The sequence below is a fragment of the Nilaparvata lugens genome, chromosome 11 (assembly GCF_014356525.2).
Source record: "Nilaparvata lugens isolate BPH chromosome 11, ASM1435652v1, whole genome shotgun sequence".
Classification (NCBI taxonomy): Eukaryota; Metazoa; Arthropoda; class Insecta; order Hemiptera; family Delphacidae; genus Nilaparvata; species Nilaparvata lugens.
The window spans coordinates 12,574,661-12,596,019 of record NC_052514.1 but is presented as its reverse complement, the minus strand read 5'-3'; the positions used below and the strand labels follow the sequence as shown (position 1 = coordinate 12,596,019).

Sequence of the window (21,359 nt, the reverse complement as noted above, 5' to 3'; positions counted from 1 at the left end):
TTGAGAACAGAAATTCAATGAAACAAACTCATCAACTGTTGCAGCGGTAAATTAAAAGTTGCCAATGATAATCATGCCAAAATCTACAATCAAAATAGAATGAAGAAGATCGAAGAATAAGTTTCCCAGAGAGTAGAGGAGACAAATACTATTATTGAAAAAATAGTCTCAAACTCAATATTGCGCGATTCTTCGAAGTCTTCTAACATCTAAAGGTGCGTACAGATTCACGCGCGTACAGATTATATCTGTATTTTTACAGAAACGGAAAGATATAGATATAAAAAGCTTGGCATCAGCTGATTAAAAGTGAATTGCTCATGTTCGCGGCGCGTATATCTGTACGCACCTTAACATTACAGAGTTGAAACCAATACAAGAGTCACCGATTATAGTGTATCCTCAAATATGATGGCAATTATTCCTTATATAAAGGCCCACTACTTCTAATTCATCCGAAGCTGACAATTTCTATTGAATCTGGCTATATTGTAGCCACAATCTATTTCAAATATGATGGCAATTATTCCTTATATAAAGGCCCACTACTTCTAATTCATCCGAAGCTGACAATTTCTATTGAATCTGGCTATATTGTAGCCACAATCTATTTCAAATATGATGGCAATGATTCCTTATATATAGGAACACTGCTTCAAATTCATCACAAGCTGACAATTTGAAGTGAATCTGTCTGTCTGACCTGCTGTAAAGGCAAAACCACAGTGAAATTCACTTCGACTAACAGCATTTCTTATGATATATCATAGATGCTTCCCATTTACCTGATGCTGAATATTTGAAGTGAACCTGACTATAGTTGCCATTTCAAACTGTCCAACTTTCTGTCTGACCGCCTGATAACCAAAACCGTCACCGAGGAATGTGCATGCACTGTGTAGTGGTAACAGCATTTCCTGTGGTTTTCCCTCAGTGAGATGACGCTCCGTTGCACTTGTGATTTGAATGTGATTGCTCTCTTTGAATAGAATTTGATTTTATTCTGTTTTCCTTGTCGTCAATAGATTTTTCGTCATTCTCCTTATTCATCCTTTCTTGTTTCGTTTCATTGATTTCCTTTTCAGTTCCAATATTTTACAAATTTTCAAAAATCTTCTCTCACGATATATATTATTTTTCCCTCCGTACCAACACATTTTGCCATATTTTTCCTTTCATCCAGTACGGCTCCTTCCTCTGTCTATAACTATGTTTTCTCTTCTTCTTCTTCTTCTTCTTCTTCTTCTTCTTCTTCTTCTTCTTCTTCTTCTTCTTCTTCTTCTTCTTCTTCTTCTTCTTCTTCTTCTTCTCCTCCTAATTCATAAATTAAAATTTTCTTGATATTATATCCTCTCATTCACCTCACTCTTTCTACTACAGTTAGAACTTCTAAGCTTCTTTTTCTCAACCTCTCTCTTTGCAACATTTTTCTCATTTTTCCAAAGAAATTTTCTTTTCCTTTTTTCTGTCAAAGTCTAGTCATGAATTCATCTATTCAACTACTATTCATCTCTTCATCATCACCTATTCATCATCATCATTTACTCTCTCTTATTCTCTTCCTCTATCCTCTCCTTTTCGTGTTCCTCAAATTCTCCCCAACCACATCCTAGTACTTCTCCATAATATTCTCTAACTCCAATTTTCTATTCTCTTCTCATCCAACTTTTTCTCTCAACACTTTTTTTAACACTTTTTCTATCTTCTCCTAGTCCTCCTTCCACTAAGAAATGTTCTCTTTCTCCACAATTTACTCTTCTTCACCTTCTCGGAACCTTCTTCTTCTACTCTCTCTGAAGATTATTTTCCCTCACAAATTCTCTTCCTTCTTCTTCATCTCCTCCTCTACTTCTTTTTCTTTTCTCCTCCTCCTGCTTCGTTTCTTTTCATGTGTCTCTACTTAATCATCTCCTTCTTCTATTCTCCTTTTTTTCTCTCCATATTCTTCTTCTTCTTCTTCTTCTTCTTCTTCTTCTTCTTCTTCTTCTTCTTCTTCTTCTTCTTCTTCTTCTTCTTCTTCTTCTTCTTCTTCTTCTTCTTCTTCTTCTTCGCTCGCCATATCCGTTTAGCCAGACGTTTAGTCTGGACCCCCGACTGGATTGTTCTAACATATGATAAAAATGCTCAAATGAAAGGACGGATATGGCGAGCGAAGCGAGCCTGGCGGCTAGTTCCTTATATATAAGCCCACTACTTCTAATTCATCCGAAGCTGACAATTTCTATTGAATCTGGCTGTATTGTAGCCACAATCCACATCAAATAATGACGGCCATGGAGTGAGTTTCTCGCTGAAGTCGAAGCCAGAACCAGCGGTTTCCTGTTTGAAACGAGTTCAACGCCCACGTGTACCGTTCACTTAAATCTGTCAGCTCTCCTTTACACATAACAACAATCTTTTGCATTCAACTAATGCTGACAAGGTTTGTAGTGAATCTCAACTCAACTGTCTTTCAGACCTGCAACAAACCACAGTGAAATTCACCTCAAAATGTCAGCTTTTCAAAAACAAAACTACAATCTTTTGCATTCAAACAATGCTGACAAGGTTTGGAGTGAATCTCAACACAACTGACTGTCAGACCACAGTTAGATTCACTTGAAACTGTCAGAATTTATGATGAATTCTTCCAAAGCTTCCCATTAGACAAATGCTGACAGCGTTTGAAGTGAATCTGTCTGTCTGACCTGCTGTAAAGGCAAAACCACAGTGAAATTCACTTCGACTAACAGCATTTCTTATGATATATCATAGATGCTTCCCATTTACCTGATGCTGAATATTTGAAGTGAACCTGACTATAGTTGCCATTTCAAACTGTCCAACTTTCTGTCTGACCGCCTGATAACCAAAACCGTCACCGAGGAATGTGCATGCACTGTGTAGTGGTAACAGCATTTCCTGTGGTTTTCCCTCAGTGAGATGACGCTCCGTTGCACTTGTGATTTGAATGTGATTGCTCTCTTTGAATAGTATTTGATTTTATTCTGTTTTCCTTGTCGTCAATAGATTTTTCGTCATTCTCCTTATTCATCCTTACTTGTTTCGTTTCATTGATTTCCTTTTCAGTTCCAATATTTTACAAATTTTCAAAAATCTTCTCTCACGATATATATTATTTTTCCCTCCGTACCAACACATTTTGCCATATTTTTCCTTTCATCCAGTACGGCTCCTTCCTCTGTCTATAACTATGTTTTCTCTTCTTCTTCCTCTTTTTCATTTTCAAATGATTTTTCTTGAAAATTCCTTTCATTGAGCTTATTCTTTCTACTACTAGTAGGCCTCTCTTTCCCATCCTCTCTTGACGTACAGTATTTTTCATTTTTCAATGAAATTCATTTTTTAGATTTTTTCATAATCTTTGATTCATTTAATACTTATAATTCTTCCAACTTCTTCTACATTTCTACCAAGACGTTTCTCTCTTTTTTCAATGATTTTTTCCCCTTTTTCTATCATCATCTATTCATTCGCCTGCTTCTCTTATTCACTTTCTATGATTTCTTCATCAGTCTTCTCATCTACATCCTAATCCTCTTCATATTCTATTTCTCCTTCATTCTCTACACTTCTGATTCAACTGTCTCTATCTTCTCCTAATCCTGTTACTGATAAACCTTTATCTTTTTCTACGAATTTCCTTCCTAATTTTTGCGGAACATTCTTCTGCTACCCTCTCTCCAAGGGTTTGTTCCTTAAAATCTCATTTCCTTTTCATCTGCTTATCATTCTTCTTCTTCTCCTTCTGCTTTTCTCCCTCTTCTTCCTCTTTTTTGCGTTTCCCTCCATCATCTCAAGCTCTTCATGTTTCTCCTCCATTTATCTAATTCTCCTCTTCTAATTCTTTTCCACACTTCCCTCTCAAACACACACCTCTCCACCAACTCACCTCTCTCACACAACTCTTCCTCATTATTTCTATTCTCCTAGCAGAGAGTAAACATTACCTAATTTCCATCTTTGAATATAGGAGAAACTCACTCAATGCAGTCACATGTCACATGACTATCTATTACTATTTATAGTACAGATCTGTCGGGAAAATGCTTATAGAAGGTTAGTCTGACTTCAAATGAAGTAAACACTGGAAGAAAATAGAACATCTGTCCCAATTGTGAATAACAAATAGTGAATAGGTTTTTGATTTTGTATTAAAAATTTTAAATAAGCGCAATATTTCTAAAGTTTTTAATTTATTTTGATACATTCTGTGATTTATTTAGAGTAAAAAATCAACCTTCAAAATTCAAAATTTTAAATCATCATTCCTGGACCGAAAATCAAGTGACGAAGCAGTGTGAGATTACATAACCTTATCTTTTGGACAACATTAACATTTTATCAAAATTTTTGGAGAGAAATAGTACAGGCTCAGCCTAGTTTTTCCTCCAATGTCATAATTGTATTATGATTATAGTATTTTATACAATAAATGAAATGAAACGAAATTGAGGTTATTTCAAATTTTGAACAACGTGTAAAACGAAAAGTAAAATAAAATTATGAAAATAGGTAAGTGATTTATGAAGTGAGTAGAATAAGTGTAATTTTCAATTGAATTCAATAATTCAATTGAACTGATCAAATTTCAATAAATATATTGAATAATAATCTAATTAAAAAATAACATTACGAATGTTACAATATAGGAGTGTAATTTGTATTTATTAAAGGGTGTAATTATGCAAAAATTGAAATATTATATTGTATGATCATTTGTGATTGTCTAAAGAATAAATTTCTAGTTGTGACAAAATTAGTGCAGATAAATGAAAACCAATTCGTCATAGATTAATTTTTTCAATTGTGGATAACTTCTTGAAAGATCCCTATCGAAAGATGTAGAATATAGGACAGATGACTGTTTCATTTCAACAATAGAAGTACGGTAGTACAGTATTTGAGTTTGGAACAATACTGGTACCTTATATCAGAGAAAAGAGAAACTTCGTTTTTTTGTTGCTTTGTCGGGGTGAGAGTGTATGAACGGGACAATATGAGAGACTACCAGCGTCACACAGCTGCATAGGAAAGAACTACGTGAACTATCGTCTTGGGATAACAGTAAAAGTTGCGACATAAACGCCCTATACCATGGGATATCTACTTATGCTATCGTTTCTCAAATTCATTACTTTGTGATGATATCGAGGAATCTGATACATCACAGTAATAAATTCTTCTACTATGCATTAAATTCACATTCTTCCTTCAACATTTTATTTCCTCATCACTCTCCTAGTTGATCTCATTTCATCTGTTCCTTTTAGGCCCGGTTGCACAAAAGCCGGTTAAATTTTAATCGTGATCAGTTTCACGAGAACCAGAGAAGACTATTTTTCGAAATAATCTTCTCTGATTGGTTCTCGTGAAATTAATCACGATTAAAATTTAGTAGGATAAGATACTTTTGTAGGCCTACAATCCAGAGCTTCAGAACCAGAGAAGACTATTTTTCGAAATAATCTTCTCTGATTGGTTCTCGTGAAATTAATCACGATGAAAATTTAACCAGCTTTTGTGCAACCGGGCCTTAATTTCCTTCCCCCTCTTACTACAATTTTTCCTTCATTTTGTTCATCCTCTACACTCACGTATTTCTTATCTCTTCCACCCCACCTAACATTATAAGGATTTGAACCATTGTTCCAAACATTGCTTTCAAAGAATGAAGTAATCTAATCTTGAAAATCAAGCATACAATAATCAATTTTATTCCAATTGACTGAATAAATCATCACACAGATCTGTAAAAGCACAGATTCAAGACTTGTTTTTGACAGATTCACAGATTCTTTATTTAATTTATTGCAAAAAGAATACAAACTTGTTTAATTTATGGGAACTGATTCAATGGAACCACTTTATTGAATCCAATACAAAATCCAATCCTAGCCTACTTCATTCTATCTATAGAAACAAAATTAATTCATTTATGGGAACAACTCTACAATACAGTAGAGTTTTTACAGAATACAACCACATAATACAGCAATATTGTATTCTGTGATACAACTCTACAATACAATACAATACAGTACTGAAATCAAAAAAATTCAAGTAGGTACTGTAAAATCGATTTCAATATTATTGACTAAACAATTAATCAGCATATACAATATGAGTATTGGAGATAAACTATATACATATAACTATATAACCATATTACTATATACATATACTATATAACTATATATTGGAGATTACTCTATATATACATATACAATATAGAGTATTAATTCAACTATACTGAAAATGTTATTCTAATATTATTGACAATTCATCAGCATTAATGTAAAAGTAATGGGGCCAAGTGAATATAATATGAGAGTGTTGCCGAGTTCATTTCAGCACTTGTTTGCTCCAGGAAGAAGGCTAGTAATCGGTGCACCACTTGGCAACGTCGCACCGCTTGGTTTTACAACCCAAGTCGACCTTGGCCACTCTGCCTTTACAATCTCTTTATCACCGGTTCTTCTCTCCCTTTGTCTTCTCATTCCGCATATGAGTTCGCTTCTATATGTTTTTCACCCATGGTTTATCATTGGTTATCACTTGTACCTCCTTCAATATTTTCGCACACATATCTATTTCTTGTGTCTCTAAATAACAAGTAATGTTTTATCTTTGTCTTGTTTTCTAGTTCTTCAGCACATAAATTCCCTTCCATGTTCTCTCACATGTTATCATGATTATTGGTGAATGGTTTATCCAAATATCCATCTAATCGTAATATTATACTAGTTTTTAAACTGTTAGTTTTATTACTTTGGGCACAGATTTATCATAGCCTGTGCTATGATTATTTGTCCGTGCTGAGGGTTTATCATAGTTTCTCACTCCCCAACTAAACTTTGTCTATTTCTATCACATATCTATTTATCGTCATTGGTTACATTATTCAATTATTGTTTGTTATTTTATTCTTTCTAATATTATTATTTCTCTTCGTCTTCTCATTGCACACTTGAATTCTCTCATACGTTTCATCTCCATATTACCATTACTCGATTATTGTTTCTCTCTTGCACTTGTGATCCTTACTTATTTATTGTTTTGCCTTCCTCAATATCCATTTATTCTTTATCTTTCTCTTCAGCAGAATATATCACTTCTATGTGAATCCTAGTCACTTTTTCCCATTAGTTTATTATCATTGTATCTCTCTAGTACCAATACTTAGATCCATAAATTCTCTCTCTCACATGAATTCTCTCAAAACATCAATCTTCCTTATCATCACTTCAACAGTGTTCTTTCTTCTTCTCCTTCTTCTTAGCCGCCCAACCACTCAATCTTCATCCTCCACGTCTTCTTATCTGTTTTCCACCTTGTTTTTTATATTCTAAAATTTCCCGCATCTTTTCCTTTTTCAAACCAGTTGTTTCGTCCGCCATTGAACTTGGCTATTCGTGGCTATTCATCCGCCATTGAACTTGTCTCCACTTATATTTTCCCTCTTCCTCTTCGTGGTTAATTGGTTCTGTGGAAATAAATGTCCAAACCTTGCCACGTCATAAAAAATTAAGAAGTTATTCTATTCTATTCCTCTTCTCAATCATCTTTTTATTCTTCATCATCCTATTATAATACTTCTTTACTTTATACATTTTATTTGATAGGCTACTTCATCTTCCTAATTCCATACATCCTACTTTATCACACTTCTACTCCACTAATCTCTTATCTCGCTCCTCAATTCTTATCTCTCTGCTATAAAAGTTTAAATAAAAATTAGAAGACACCAAACACAAAAACGATTCAAAACAATAATCATCATCATCACTCTCTTCCTCACATCTCCTATCTAGTTTCGCGTAATCATTCCACCAGCTGCTAAATTGTAAATGGGAGAAAAATAAAAAAGTCAATGATAGCAGCCACATTCAATTTCGAGGAACTGTTTTTTTGTCGGCGAATGATCGCACTTCAAATAGATAAATAGAGAGAGAGAGAGAATGAATCAGTATTTGAAAGAGAGAGAGAGAGAATGAATGAGTGATTGAGAGAGAGAGAGAGAGAGTGAGAGAGAGAGAGAGAGAAGCGTAAAGAGACAAATTAGTGTAATCCCCAACAAAGACATCAATTTTCCGAAATGGAGACGGTGAGTAATCACGGCTAGCAAATGATGATGATTCTTTGAAAATCATTACACTTTCGCGAATTACACTGTGTGAATCAGATGGGAATATTCGGAAGAGCCTATTAAAGCTCATAATCATCATGAGACGTCTATTGAATATATCTCAGTCAGTTTGAAATCCTGGGAAGAAGAGCCTATCAAATCTTACAATCGTCGAAAGATAGGAAGATTCAATTGAACTGACTGTTTTGAAATCCTGGGAAGGAGTGTGTTTCTTAATTTAACTAGTTGAAATCTTTTTCAAATTAGTTTGAATCAAGAAAAATGGTCTATAAGAACAAGGAAAACTTGTCTATAAGGACAAGTTTGGACAACAGATCAATAAAGTCGAATTTCCGTATAAGAAGAAGGAAATTTATCTGATTCAATTCAATTTCTCCAGATATCTTAAAGAAGTTAGCAATAAAGAGAAAGGGTTGTAGAAGAAATAGAATGGATGGAATTGAAAAATGAGAGCAAATTATTGTAAAATGAGAGTGATAAGTAAAATTATTGGAAAGAAAGGAAGAAGGATGATATTTTGATTGGAAGGGAATTTATCTTATCCAATTCCATTTCTATGGATCTCTTAGAGAGGTAATCACTAAACAGAAAGGGTTGTAGAAGAAATAGAATGGATGGAATTGAAAAATGAGAGCAAATTATTGTAAAATGAGAGTGATAAGTAAAATTATTGGAAAGAAAGGAAGAAGGATGATATTTTGATTGGAAGGGAATTTATCTTATTCAATTCAATTTCTCCAGATCTCTTAAAGAAGTTAGCACTAAAGAGAAAGGGTTGTAGAAGAAATAGAATGGATGGAATTGAAAAATGAGAGCAAATTATTGTAAAATGAGAGTGATAAGTAAAATTATTGGAAAGGAAGGAAGATGGATGATATTTTGATTAGATTTGAAACAATTTTAAATTTTAGTTCAACCACGGAAAGTACGAAAACGAGAGTGGAAAATCATCTTCAATTACCTTTCAACCGGATTTCCCTTCTTGAGAGCCTTTTCATTTTCTATTACTCATCATCTTCAACCTTTTCTTCTTCACGATCTTGTTTCATATTCTTCTTTTTCATCATCTTGTTTTTCATCTTTTTACATCATCCTCTTCTTCCACTTATCATTTTTCTCTTCCTCTGTCGGTTTCTTCTTGTACTCTGAAAGGATCTCTTTGAAAGCAGTGAACTTCGGTTGAAGTGGACTCTAGTTGGCTTCCTGAGTTGTACGGCTGTAACCCACCATCCCATCAGTCTCTCTCGAGACGAGCATCTTATAATGTCAATAGGAAGACTTCTTCCGAATGAATTCATTCTGAGCACTTTTCAAGATACGATAAGAATATGGAATTCTTAAGAAGAATTCATGTCTGAGTACTTTCCAAGATACGATAAGAATAAGGAATTCTTGAAAAGAATTCATGCAGGAGGCTGAATCTACCTCATAAATTAATCACAACGAGATGCTTCAACAAGAATGGGGAATTCTTATTCGACTACCAATAAGATAGAATACTTAATAATTGAGCGTACAGCAGTCTCAAAATTCAAATTATTCACCGAAAAGACTATATAATTTTAAAATTTGAGTAAGAGTGGGAACATAGACTAACATATCTGACGTGAAAGGTTTGTATCTGTTTTCTAAGATTCTCTGGTATTGAATTTTTTAGATATCGCTTGATAATTTGACACCTTGTGAGACCGGACTCCCCTAAGTTTCTAAGGTATAAGTACTACTTGATTGAGGTGTATAAGTATAATTCTAGAGAGTGAGGGATAAAAATGTTATCAAAATACGTTCTGTCCTTTGGACAAATGATAAGGAAGAAGACGACTAAAATCTCTGCCTGAGTCTTGCCTCCTTCAACATATTGCTTTATATTGTCTACTAATAACGTATATCATTAGGACTACTTGATTTGCTAGTTAAATAATAATTCAATTTTTTATTAAAGTTGTTGGAGAAAATTATTCGAAGATATTATTTCCTTTATTAGAAATAATAGTTTATTTTAAGAAGAACTTGAAAACGGACATCCGAAACTAGGTGTTATTGTACTTTATATGAAAAAGTTTTTTTTTAAAAAAAGGGTATATGGGTTATTGCATTATTTTGATTGATTTCAAGAGCATGGAGAATGAATATCGTGGAGACACCTTCTCCAGAATGAATAAACTCTATTCATTCAGTCGTTAATTAACAAACTATGTTTGAAGTAGTGCATATCAGTGGATTATGGAGGGATATTACCAGAACAATGCATAGTCATGATTTGAAGACTTGAGCTCGGATATTCAAAATTAATTTGAAAATTTGAATTGGATGAAATTATTAACTTCCATTTAACTACAAGATAGTCTTCTCCAAATCTTCTTCAAGTAGTCTGAATGTGGTTTTACTTGAAGATTCTTCTTAAAGTAATTATTAGTTGTTGAGGCATATTGAAAATAATAGTTTCCTCACTTTACTACAGTGAATTAAACTAGAAAAATTGTTCAAAATAGGCAATAAATTCACTCAGTGAAGAGAAACAGTAGCAATTTAGATGGAAATTTCCAGTTCTAATTACAGTGGTTCATTCTCTTAATAGTTCTATGCTGATCAATAACAAATTATCTCTTTCTTCTACTGTACTATCTACTCTGACTAAAAAACTACCAAGTTTAAAACGACTATTTAAAACAAAACATTTTAAGAGCCGTAAAAACGGTTCGGACTTTCAATAAAACGGTAGCACTTTCAATTTCAAATCAAGCCATGTACAGTTAGTTATTCAATGTTCCACTTTCACGCTTTTAAAAAGCGATTAGACAACCAAGTCCTTGTTCGGACTGCTTTAATACGTCATTGGACTCTAAAATAGGCGCCCATACTGTCACTAACTAATAATAAACTCAAGGTAGATGTGGATTGTATCAGAATGGGAGTGATGACAAATTTAACACTGAAAGAACTCTAGAAAGTAACGTCATATCGTAGGAATAGGAGACATTTACATAGAGGAGAATATACGTGAATGTAGGACGACTACAAAAATGTCATTCATTTATTGGCTTTGTATACTATTCTTATATTGGAATTCAATTATTTTTGTTTTTTTTAGAACAAGTTCATCTCTACAGAGTTCATAAATTGTTTGTGACGTCATAGTTAAACTAGAGGACAATTAGGACGAATTGATTTTGTTTTCAGTATTTTAGTAGAATTTCTCTGACTCCATAATTTATTGTTTATTTTGAATTCAATTGAGAGAAAATTAGTACAAATTCAAGAATATTCAGTTCAGATCTGTGAGAAATGGAGAGGAATCGGTCAACGAATACTTCGACTCGAGAATAATAACAATTATTTATTTATTTAGCGTATGGCAGATACAGAACAAATATATAGCTCATGCGTCTCAAATGCCTAGTTATTAAGATATACACTATATTTCTGAATTCTTTGAGATGTTGTGTATAGTTTTTGGTCAGGACAACATGAGTTTGTCTGACCGCCATTATTTGCCATAATTGACAATTTAAAACTCTCGTGAATTAAATGACACATTGCTTTTCTTCAATTATTTTAATGCACTTCTCTGTTTCCATGATTGAATCAGTTGATTTTTTGAATTGACATTTAATTTAGTAGATATCCTCAATTCCTATTACCTCAGAACTTTAGCGAAACTTGGATAAAGATGGAACAAAAAATGGCATGTCTTAACCAATACAAGTATTGAATACATGATTCACTATCCAGTACAGTGACTTTACATTAATTTTGTATTCAAAATTAAATGGATTGCAGTTTTCAACAATCAAAACCATTTTTTTCAGGTTGGAAAACACTCAAATGTTCAAGTTTGCTTCATTTGTATCATTTTCATACATTAATATACATATTGGAAGGATTAGGAAAATTGGTGTATTTTCTGTGACACTTTTTGATTGACACTAGAGTTCAGCTGGATGGATCGCCATTTTCAGTAGCGACCTGCAAGTAATAATCGAGTATCAAGTAACTTGAGTATCGAGTATCAAATGTTCAAGTTTGCCTCATTTGTATCATTTTCATACATCAATATACATATTGGAAAGATTAGGAAATTTGTGTATTTTCAGTGACACTTTTTGATTGACACTAGAATTCAGCTGGATGGATCACCATTTTCAGTAGCAACCTGCAAGTAATAATCGAGTATCAAGTAACTTGCAAGCTACCTGCATGCCACTTGTCTAGTGTAAACCAGGCCGTACAACGTCTGAGTCACACTGGTTGCAATAAAGGTCGCCAAGTTGACGTATGACAGTGTGACCTGACCACCAGATCCAGTTACCGTTTCTCAGTGCCCACTGGTCTCATTATTCCTTGAGATTCTTTTCAAGGCACAGTCTGTGAGACCTGACCTGACAAATGAGAGGCCTACCGAGTATACTACCGATGACGTCACAGCTCTGACAAAATGATAAGCTTACAGACTAATCTTTAAATGCAGTAGTAGTTTTAATTATTATTAAACGAAATTTCAATTAAATGCTGTAAATCACCCCGAAGACTTCTGCTACTGAAAATATCGACAACAGGGTAAACAGCTAGATGGGAATTCGATGAGCGCTACTATACAAAAATTATTTGTCAGCCAGAGAGAATTCCGGGTTGACAAATAATTTTACTGCATTTAATTGGAATTTCGTTTAATGATAATTATTCATTAATTAGCATTTGAACAAATGAAACTTCCAATTTATTTCCATCTTTAGTAGTAGTTTTCCTGCATTTCTTACATAGTGGTCCACAGTCAACATAGTACTCTTTCAACTATATCTGCTTCTGGTGTGTAAGGTAGGATGATGATAAACGCTATAGTGAGGCCACGTTATAACGGCAGTAGTTGATTAACATTGATGTTGCCATCCTTGTCTATCATTCGACAATAATAAGATAGCACTATCCTTGTCTATTTCCGCAATGTTGTCAAATCGTTTACTAAGAATGTAGAGAAATATAATTAATAAGCAAAATATTTAAACTTAACCCAATTATAAAAAATATATTTTCTTAGCGAATAAAATATAATTGATAAAAAATATAATTGAATTAAAATATAAATGAATAAAATATAATATAAGCGAATAAAATATAATTATTTTCAACAAGAATGAACATGAATTTTAAAAAACACTTTTGAAGTGAAAATGCACTTACTTTGGTAGTGACGATCGTTTCGACCTGTTGTTGGTCATCATCAGTCTGTCAAACAGTCAAATCATCAAACATCAAACTGTCAAACAATCTGATGATGACCAACAACAGGTCGAAACGATCGTCACTACCAAAGTAAGTGCATTTTCACTTCAAAAGTGTTTTTTTTTTAGTTCAAGTTCAATTTTAACAGTGAAAAAGTATGGATATGCAACAGAAGAATGAACAGTTCATATTACATCAGATAAAACGGTTTTATCTATCTTCTATAGAAGGCAGTGACATGACAGAGAATCGGCAACACTGTTCTCCTATCTAACACCACTGCCGTTATAACGTAGACCTTACAATAGTCTTCCAATCCTCACAAACTTTTTAGCAGCAACGTTTTTCTCTACTCTCTGGTGTGCCCACGTACTTCAATAACTACTTTAGTGTAAAAGTTCCTCAAACTGGCAGCATTGGTTAAATAGGAAGCCTTGTTGTGGTTGTTCATGAGAAATGATGACAGTTTAAAGTGAATCACATTATAGTGATGACGTCACTAACCCAGCATGCAGGTGTTGTATCAGTTGACCCACATCTCGTACTTCAAACGAACTGAGACCAGCGTAACCCAAAGATGAGCTCTCTATGATATTAACTTTAATAATGAACAAGTGATATTTCAGTACTGTACTTCAGAATATTTCATTCTTATATCACAGTCAATAGTAACTGAGTTAGAAGCATTCCAACTGACGTAGTCTCATTGGTTGAACGAGAACATAATTTCTCTCATACTTCTTTTCATCTCTCATGCTTGAGATATCTCTTGCTTATGATCTACCTTGACATGCACTAGCTTGGAACTTTGGGAAGAATGCCTGTTCATACCAAGGTATAAAGAAGTACCCTTGAAATAAAAATAAAAAACTTAGTACCCTTTTTGAAATATTTAATCACAACATGTTTCGGACATTGATGCCATTTTCAAATAATATGGAGTAAAGAAAAACTCCATATCACTTGAAAATGGCATCAATGTCCGAAACATGTTGTGATTAAATATTTCAAAAAGGGTACTAAGATTTTTATTTCAATGTCTATAAAAGTAGCCCTTTACAGAAAAGGGATAACATAATTTCATAGCAGTGCAATACCTCATGTCAAGAATGCTTGATAAAAAATAATTAAATTTTAGATTTTGGAATTGAATAAGACAATTTAAAGTTATCTTTTTCATCTAATACAGTGTTTTTATATATTTTTTTTGAATTGTTGTTCATATCCCTGCTATTACATGAAGAAAACCAAAGTAAGTAAGCTATTCTGTTCTTTTATTCCCAGTATTGAACCCCACTATACATAGCTAGTTGTTACATTTCTTGCTTTACAGCCGATAATCATCGGCTATCATCTGCAGTTCAGTACTTATTTTCACACTTTTGGTGCGTTCAATCATAGAAAATGGTTATTTGTGCAACTAGTGCGCAAAGTGACAGTTTGCTGCACCGAAAGAAACGTTTACGCACGAGCCGTAGGCGAGGGCGTAATGGTTTCTTGAGTGCAGCAGAGGAACTTTGCGCACGTATTTCACATTAATTTTTTCCTACAGTTACCATTAAATATGAAAAGTGGTTGATCATGGGTAAAATGATGGCTGAAAATCATCAAATGTTTGTCTGAATAATTTTATTATTAATAACAACCTTAATTTATTTTAAACTTGATAATCCAATTGAAAATTAATAATCGGTCATTTATTCAAATTACAAATTGAATTAATTTAATTAATTTGAAAATTTGAATAATTTTGAGTAAATCTTAATTTCTAAATAATTTCTCAACCAATCAATTTATGAATGAAAAAAATATTATTTGAAAAAATGAATAATTAATAATATTCAACATGTATAATTTAATGAGTTCTCATTTTTATTTATTTGAAAATCAGAAAAATATAGATAGATCAAATTCGCATTCAAAATACAGGCCAACAATGTCAGGCAAAATAAGCCAGGTGTTTTTAATAAAAATACAGGCAAACAGCTGATTGGGATGGCTACAACATAATACGCAAAGTATTAAGAGTACGCAAAGTAATACTATGCACACCATAGCGGAAAAGTGATTCTTTGCGGCCCGCAATCAGTGCAGAAATGGTCACTTTCCAAGGTACCTGTAGGAAAATATAATTTATATTGAACTTCTTATCCTATTTGGTTCAATAAATAAATTAAGAGTTGTTTTTCTTGCTTGATGGTATCCAATAGATTCCCAATAATTATTATCAGTCACAATTACTGTGCCGCTCACTTTCACCAAACATTATTAAACTCTCCATAATTCCTTTTTATCTTCTATTGTTTTGTATTGCATTTCATTACACCTTCTCCCATATTTATATGATTCATTCAAATTTAAATTTTCCATGATAGCCTTTATTGAATGAGTATAATATTTCAAATCAGAGAAGAAGAAACTTACATAGCTCATTTTGAAAGAACCTCCCACCACAGAAAATTAAATTATTGAAACTACTAAAACAAACACAGAAAATAGAACGTTGTCCGTTACTTTATACTCCCACACATCATTCATTTGATTGAAGTACAGCATTGAAATATTACAGTACAGTAGTAAATCACGTAGTCAAATATTGAGTACAATAAAAGAGAGCATTGAAATGTAACAGAGACGGGAACCATCCAGCATCTTTGATCAATGCAGGAGATCTCCGATTGAAAAAACTCGAATAGGCAAGAGGCGAAATTGAGCCAATAGTAGATTACCAGTTCTATATTTGGACCGCCATAGCCATAGCACCCCAGAGCAACATTAGGCAGATGAGATAATAATACTTGGCTGAATAACTAAGAGCGTTCAACATTATTAATGTTGGCTGAGGCACAAGTCAATTTTATCAAGATCTGCCAGAAACAGAAATCATGTATCTATTTGATAAAAAAACAGAGAGAGTCTGATGAAGAGAGGGAGAGAGAGAGTGTGTGAGAGAGAGAAAGAGAGTAACAGAGAGAGAATAATAATAATTGCCTTTATTAATGGCGGAGTGAGAAAGAGAGACAGATAGATAGATAGAGAGAGATTGATTGATTATATTCCTTTATTAGGGCGGAGTTAGGACTCCTGGTCCTCTCTACCACACAACCCTTTACAATAGAGAGAGAGATTGATTGAGTACTTTATTTATGTAGATTACAATATATACTGTCTTATACACTTATATACAATAGCTTACAATACAGCAAAATTATAGATGAATTTAAATAATATAGACTAAGAAAATAATTATTGAACTGTATATGATATGAAAAAAGCAATTTGTAATATAATAACTATAGATAATTATATTGTTATGCATCTACATAAATTGGCGGAGCTTTGGACATATCAATGTCCATTCTTCGGAAAGAATATTAAAAATATCCTCCCCACTAGCTCTCTACCAAAGAGATAGAGAGACAGAGTTCTAATATATTTTTACTCTACTATTAAATTGTCACGGTAGTAATGATGGTATCATGACAAATCCAAGTATTGATTCTGTACTCAGTCTGTCACAATATCACCTTCACAACTTTTATTTGTAAACAAAAAGGTAAAGGAAAATTTGAGTGCCTCCATCTACCCATAAAGTAAAGTCCGATTGTTAGAATGTAGAATAGTAGAGCAGTTAATTGACTATAGAATACTATTTTAGATGCATTCCCATGTGAACGAAGAACACTAATATATCATTTACATGAGTGTAAAAGGATAAAAATGTTAAGTTTCAACATGAAAATGCACTTTAACGTTACACTTGAGTTGGACAAAAACATGGGAGTGATAATGTTTTCAAAACAATGAATCTTATCTAAAAAGGATGTAAAAATCCAATGTTTAGAGCTTGAGATATCATTCCACTAATTTATGTTTGTTCAGCTAAACGTCATTAGTAAGTAATAGCTTACTACTAAGTAGTGTATAGTTTATTGTAGTTAATAAGGGGGATTAATAGATTTTTTATAGCTCTTACTATAAGGTTTGACGTGACTATTTGACAAATAAGCTCCTTATCATTGTTGATAATGGAAAAGAGTATTGTGTAGGTTTCAAAGTACTGTACCATAGAATAAAACAATATATAAGTTCTCTCTGACTGTAGAAATTCTATGAAAGGAAAAAATATAAATTCTTATTGTTTTCTTATCCAATTTCAAAGTAGGCTACCTATAGAGATATTTCTATATCATTATCATTTTCATATCATTATAATTATCTCTATTATAGAGATAATTATATTATAGTCAGTACTGTTTTTCAATATACTAGTAGTTCTGTGAACAGTAGACCTCACGCAGTATTCTCATCCTTGAAACTATAGACCTTATGGAAATACAGCAATAGACTGGCTTCTCCACACATCTGTGTAATCACTTGACAGCTGATATATGATGAATAAAATTCTAGTCTGATTTTTACTCTAATATTGGCGTAAGAAGGAGGCTCCTTTTTCCTTTTATATTATCCTTGAAATGCAAAATTTCAAAAAAACTTGTATATACGTCGACGCGCAATTAAGAAAGGAACATACTTGTCAAATTTCATGAAAATCTATTACCGCGTTTCGCCGTAAATGCGCAACATATAAATATTTAAACATTAAGTGAAAAGCCAAATCGTCGACTTGAATCTTAGACCTCACTTCGCTCGGTCGACTAGGAAATGCTGGACGTATTCTAAGGTGGGTAAGTTTAGTGATGGCTCGTATACTGAACCAAATTGTCTTGACGTAGTTCAAATACAGGAAAAGTCATAATTTAATCAATAAACTACAATATTTACAAAAAATGGTTATGGTTTACAATTAATAATTTTTCCCTAAGGATGGTAATAATAATAATAATATCCTGTGACCCGGCTGGCTCAGGTCTGGTGTGAAAGTTTTCTGGTCGCAACTGATCAATTTCAGGGCCTCTCACATGACCTAACGACTTACCTGAGGGTGGTACCTGTATGAACTTTAAATGCATTTGCAGATGTATGATAGTGATAAACCACTGAGAATGATTTTGAAGCACAAAACTAGTACCGTAATTAGCGGAGCAGAACTCTCAAACAGTCACCCTGAACAACGGGAATACCGAGTGACCGTTGCTTAACTAATCTGAGACTCAGAGCACGATAGCAGAGCCAGAGACTCATTGCCAATCAGTTTCTTGCAAAAAATAACATAACCTATTTCTGGACTATTATAATGAATCAAAATTCGGGGGAGGAACAGTTTAGGGATGTGCCTGTTGATCCTCCCCAAATTATTTTACATAATAATTTTGTATCATTCAATCAATAATAATAAAAATGAATACAGTGTTGATAAAGTGATCAAATATAAAATAAATTTACTACACAAATTCTATTACCATCTAACAAATTTATTTCAAATTTAAACATCCCATTCTTTTCAAACATCAATAATTATCAACAATATCAATAGATTATTAAAGTGGTTTTGAAACTGTTAATAATCAGAGCTAGCAATAATTATTAGAGCTAGTGTGTGAAAGTGATTGCAATTCCATGAGAGCGAAATAGCCAAATAATATTCCACTGCAACCGATCAGGTTCTGAATAAAAGGTTAATTAAAATTCATAATTCATGACCGTGTGACATGTGGTCAGTTAATTAACATGGCTTTGCATGCCCTTTACACTTCTAACGTTGGAGCTTATTCCTCTGCCAAATGGATAAAGCTCAATTTCACAATGTTCTGTTTTGACAATTCTGATAATTAGAAATGTTCATAACGGTAATTGGATGTCATCTGATGAATTTGGTTTGAGTTTTAATTGGGAAGTGTTTATTCATTTTTTCAGTGGAATAAGTTTATTTATTCCCTTTTATACATTGTTTGTTTTTCATTTCTTTGTATGTTGTTTATTTTTTGGGAAATGTTTATTCATTTTTTCAGTGGAATAAGTTCCCTTTTATTCATTGTTTGTTTTTTATTTTGTTTTTTTTTGTATTTTGTTTATTTTTTGCTAGATGGTAACCCATGCTCCGCAAGGGTCTAATTGACAACTTGACAAACTGAAAACTTGACGTACTGAAATCTTAAAGAATGAAGAATTTAAAATAAGCCTATAACCATATTCAGTAAATTAAGAAACTAAAAATTTCTAGTTAATCAGTCCTGTAGTTGAGACGTGATGAAATATCAGACGTGATGAAAGATTTCTATCACGATGACGTGATAGAAATTCACGTCATTCGTGAATTTTCTATCCCGTATGTGTATACCAATTCTTGTAAAGCCAATTCTTTCTTTTCTTATAGATTATTACGTTGTCAATATTGTTTTTACAATCATTAATGTTCTTTATTTTGTATGCTTATCTTTGCGTACTGTACTTTTCATTACCGTATAAGTAAAACATTCATATGTGTAATGAGGTGAGGGATTTTACAAAAAAAAATCCAGACAGAATGGGAATCGAACCCACGACCGCTGCAACAATGAACGATAGCAGACTGAAAATGACACACCTCAGACCACTATAGTGAGGTCCAAGTTATAATGGCAGTGGAGAAAGATAGGAGAACAACATTGCCGATCCTCAGTCTTGTCAATGTCTTCTATAGACAGTAGCTGATACAGGTTTATTAATGTAAATATTAATTGTTAATTCTCGTTTAAAATAATCAATTATATTTTATTAAGCAAGAAATTATATTTTTCAATAATTTCATAATGAATTTACATAATTAAGATGACAATATTTTGTTACTGAATTATTAATTCTACATTGTTGAAAGACGATCTGACAACAGTGCAAAGCGAGAAAAAGATAGCGCTATCCGCTTTGTTGAATGATAGACAAGGATAGCAATACCATTGCTAATCAAACACTGCCATTATAACGTGGACCTCACTATAGGCTACGCCTACGCCGGCTCGAAATTCGAAATTCAAGTATAGTAGCCTATGTGTAAAAATCGTTGATAAGGACATAAGAGTAAACAAATCCTACTTCGGACGATTTATCAGAATAAATTCAGAGCTACTATCTCTTTATCCTAATATGGTACTACACTTGATAAAAAAATAATATTTATAAAAAATTAGAGTATGGCTAATATCAAATGCACGTTTACTAACCTCATGAAAATTTAAAAGAGCTGGTTAGCCGCCATGAACAATGGATACATTGAAGAGCCTCTTCCAATCCTGGAGAATATCAGAGGATAAAAAACTCCACAACAAAAAACAAACACAAACAAAACCAATATCAACACTGATCACTTTTGAATTATTTCCAAACAACTTCAAAACCGCGCACAGAAAGCTCCTATCTACATACCGAACACTCAAAACCAACAAAATCTGATGATGTAAGCAGATTCTATCGCGCTGAACTGCTATCCAGATGGACAGAAAATAAACACTTCTGGCAGACCGGTTATGACTTGCTCGCGAACTCAGAGTTCGAACGAGAAAATGGCGTAACGCTCACCCTACAATGAATCGCACGGTACTGAATTCTGAATCTGTTTCATGGTTGGGAAAACGGGAGTGAGCTTTGAGCTGAGTCTCGATTACGGGAAGGAGGCGCTTTGATACGTAAGAACGTTGCGTATCATTGTGATAAAGTGAAGGGTTACCAATCGTCTGGATGGGTCAGATTTGAATTTATATAATTTTTATTTAATCATTTATTCATTTGATAATACTCGAATCATAGTAATCATTGAAAAAGGAGCAGCAGGCACAGCCCAGAACTTTCCATTTTTGCGAATTTTGATACATGCATTGTTCCAAAAAAACGTTGATAATGAAATCAAAACTCTATCATATAATAGTCTATTGTCAAAATTCCTAGAATAATTCTCTTCCCTTCCAACGTGTAAATTAAGATTGATTAGAACACACATTCATGTTGATTAATAATTTTAAAAAATAGAAATACTATTACTTTCAAACACTGAATTATATAGTCAAATTCAAGTTTTGTTGTTCATGTTGTTCATGACTCCATTGGTCATCGTATA

At 33.1% G+C, this 21,359-nt stretch overlaps 1 protein-coding gene across 1 annotated transcript in view; it reads right to left on the bottom strand.

Moving 5' to 3' along the window:
* Positions 1-20,845, bottom strand: part of LOC111058177 (protein sprint) — a 154,506-nt gene extending 133,661 nt beyond the window's left edge. The window contains exon 1 of the mRNA XM_039438198.1: positions 20,470-20,845. The gene's annotated coding sequence lies outside the window, so the exon portion shown is untranslated. The remainder of the gene's footprint in view (positions 1-20,469) is intronic.
* Positions 20,846-21,359: the final 514 nt, after the last annotated feature.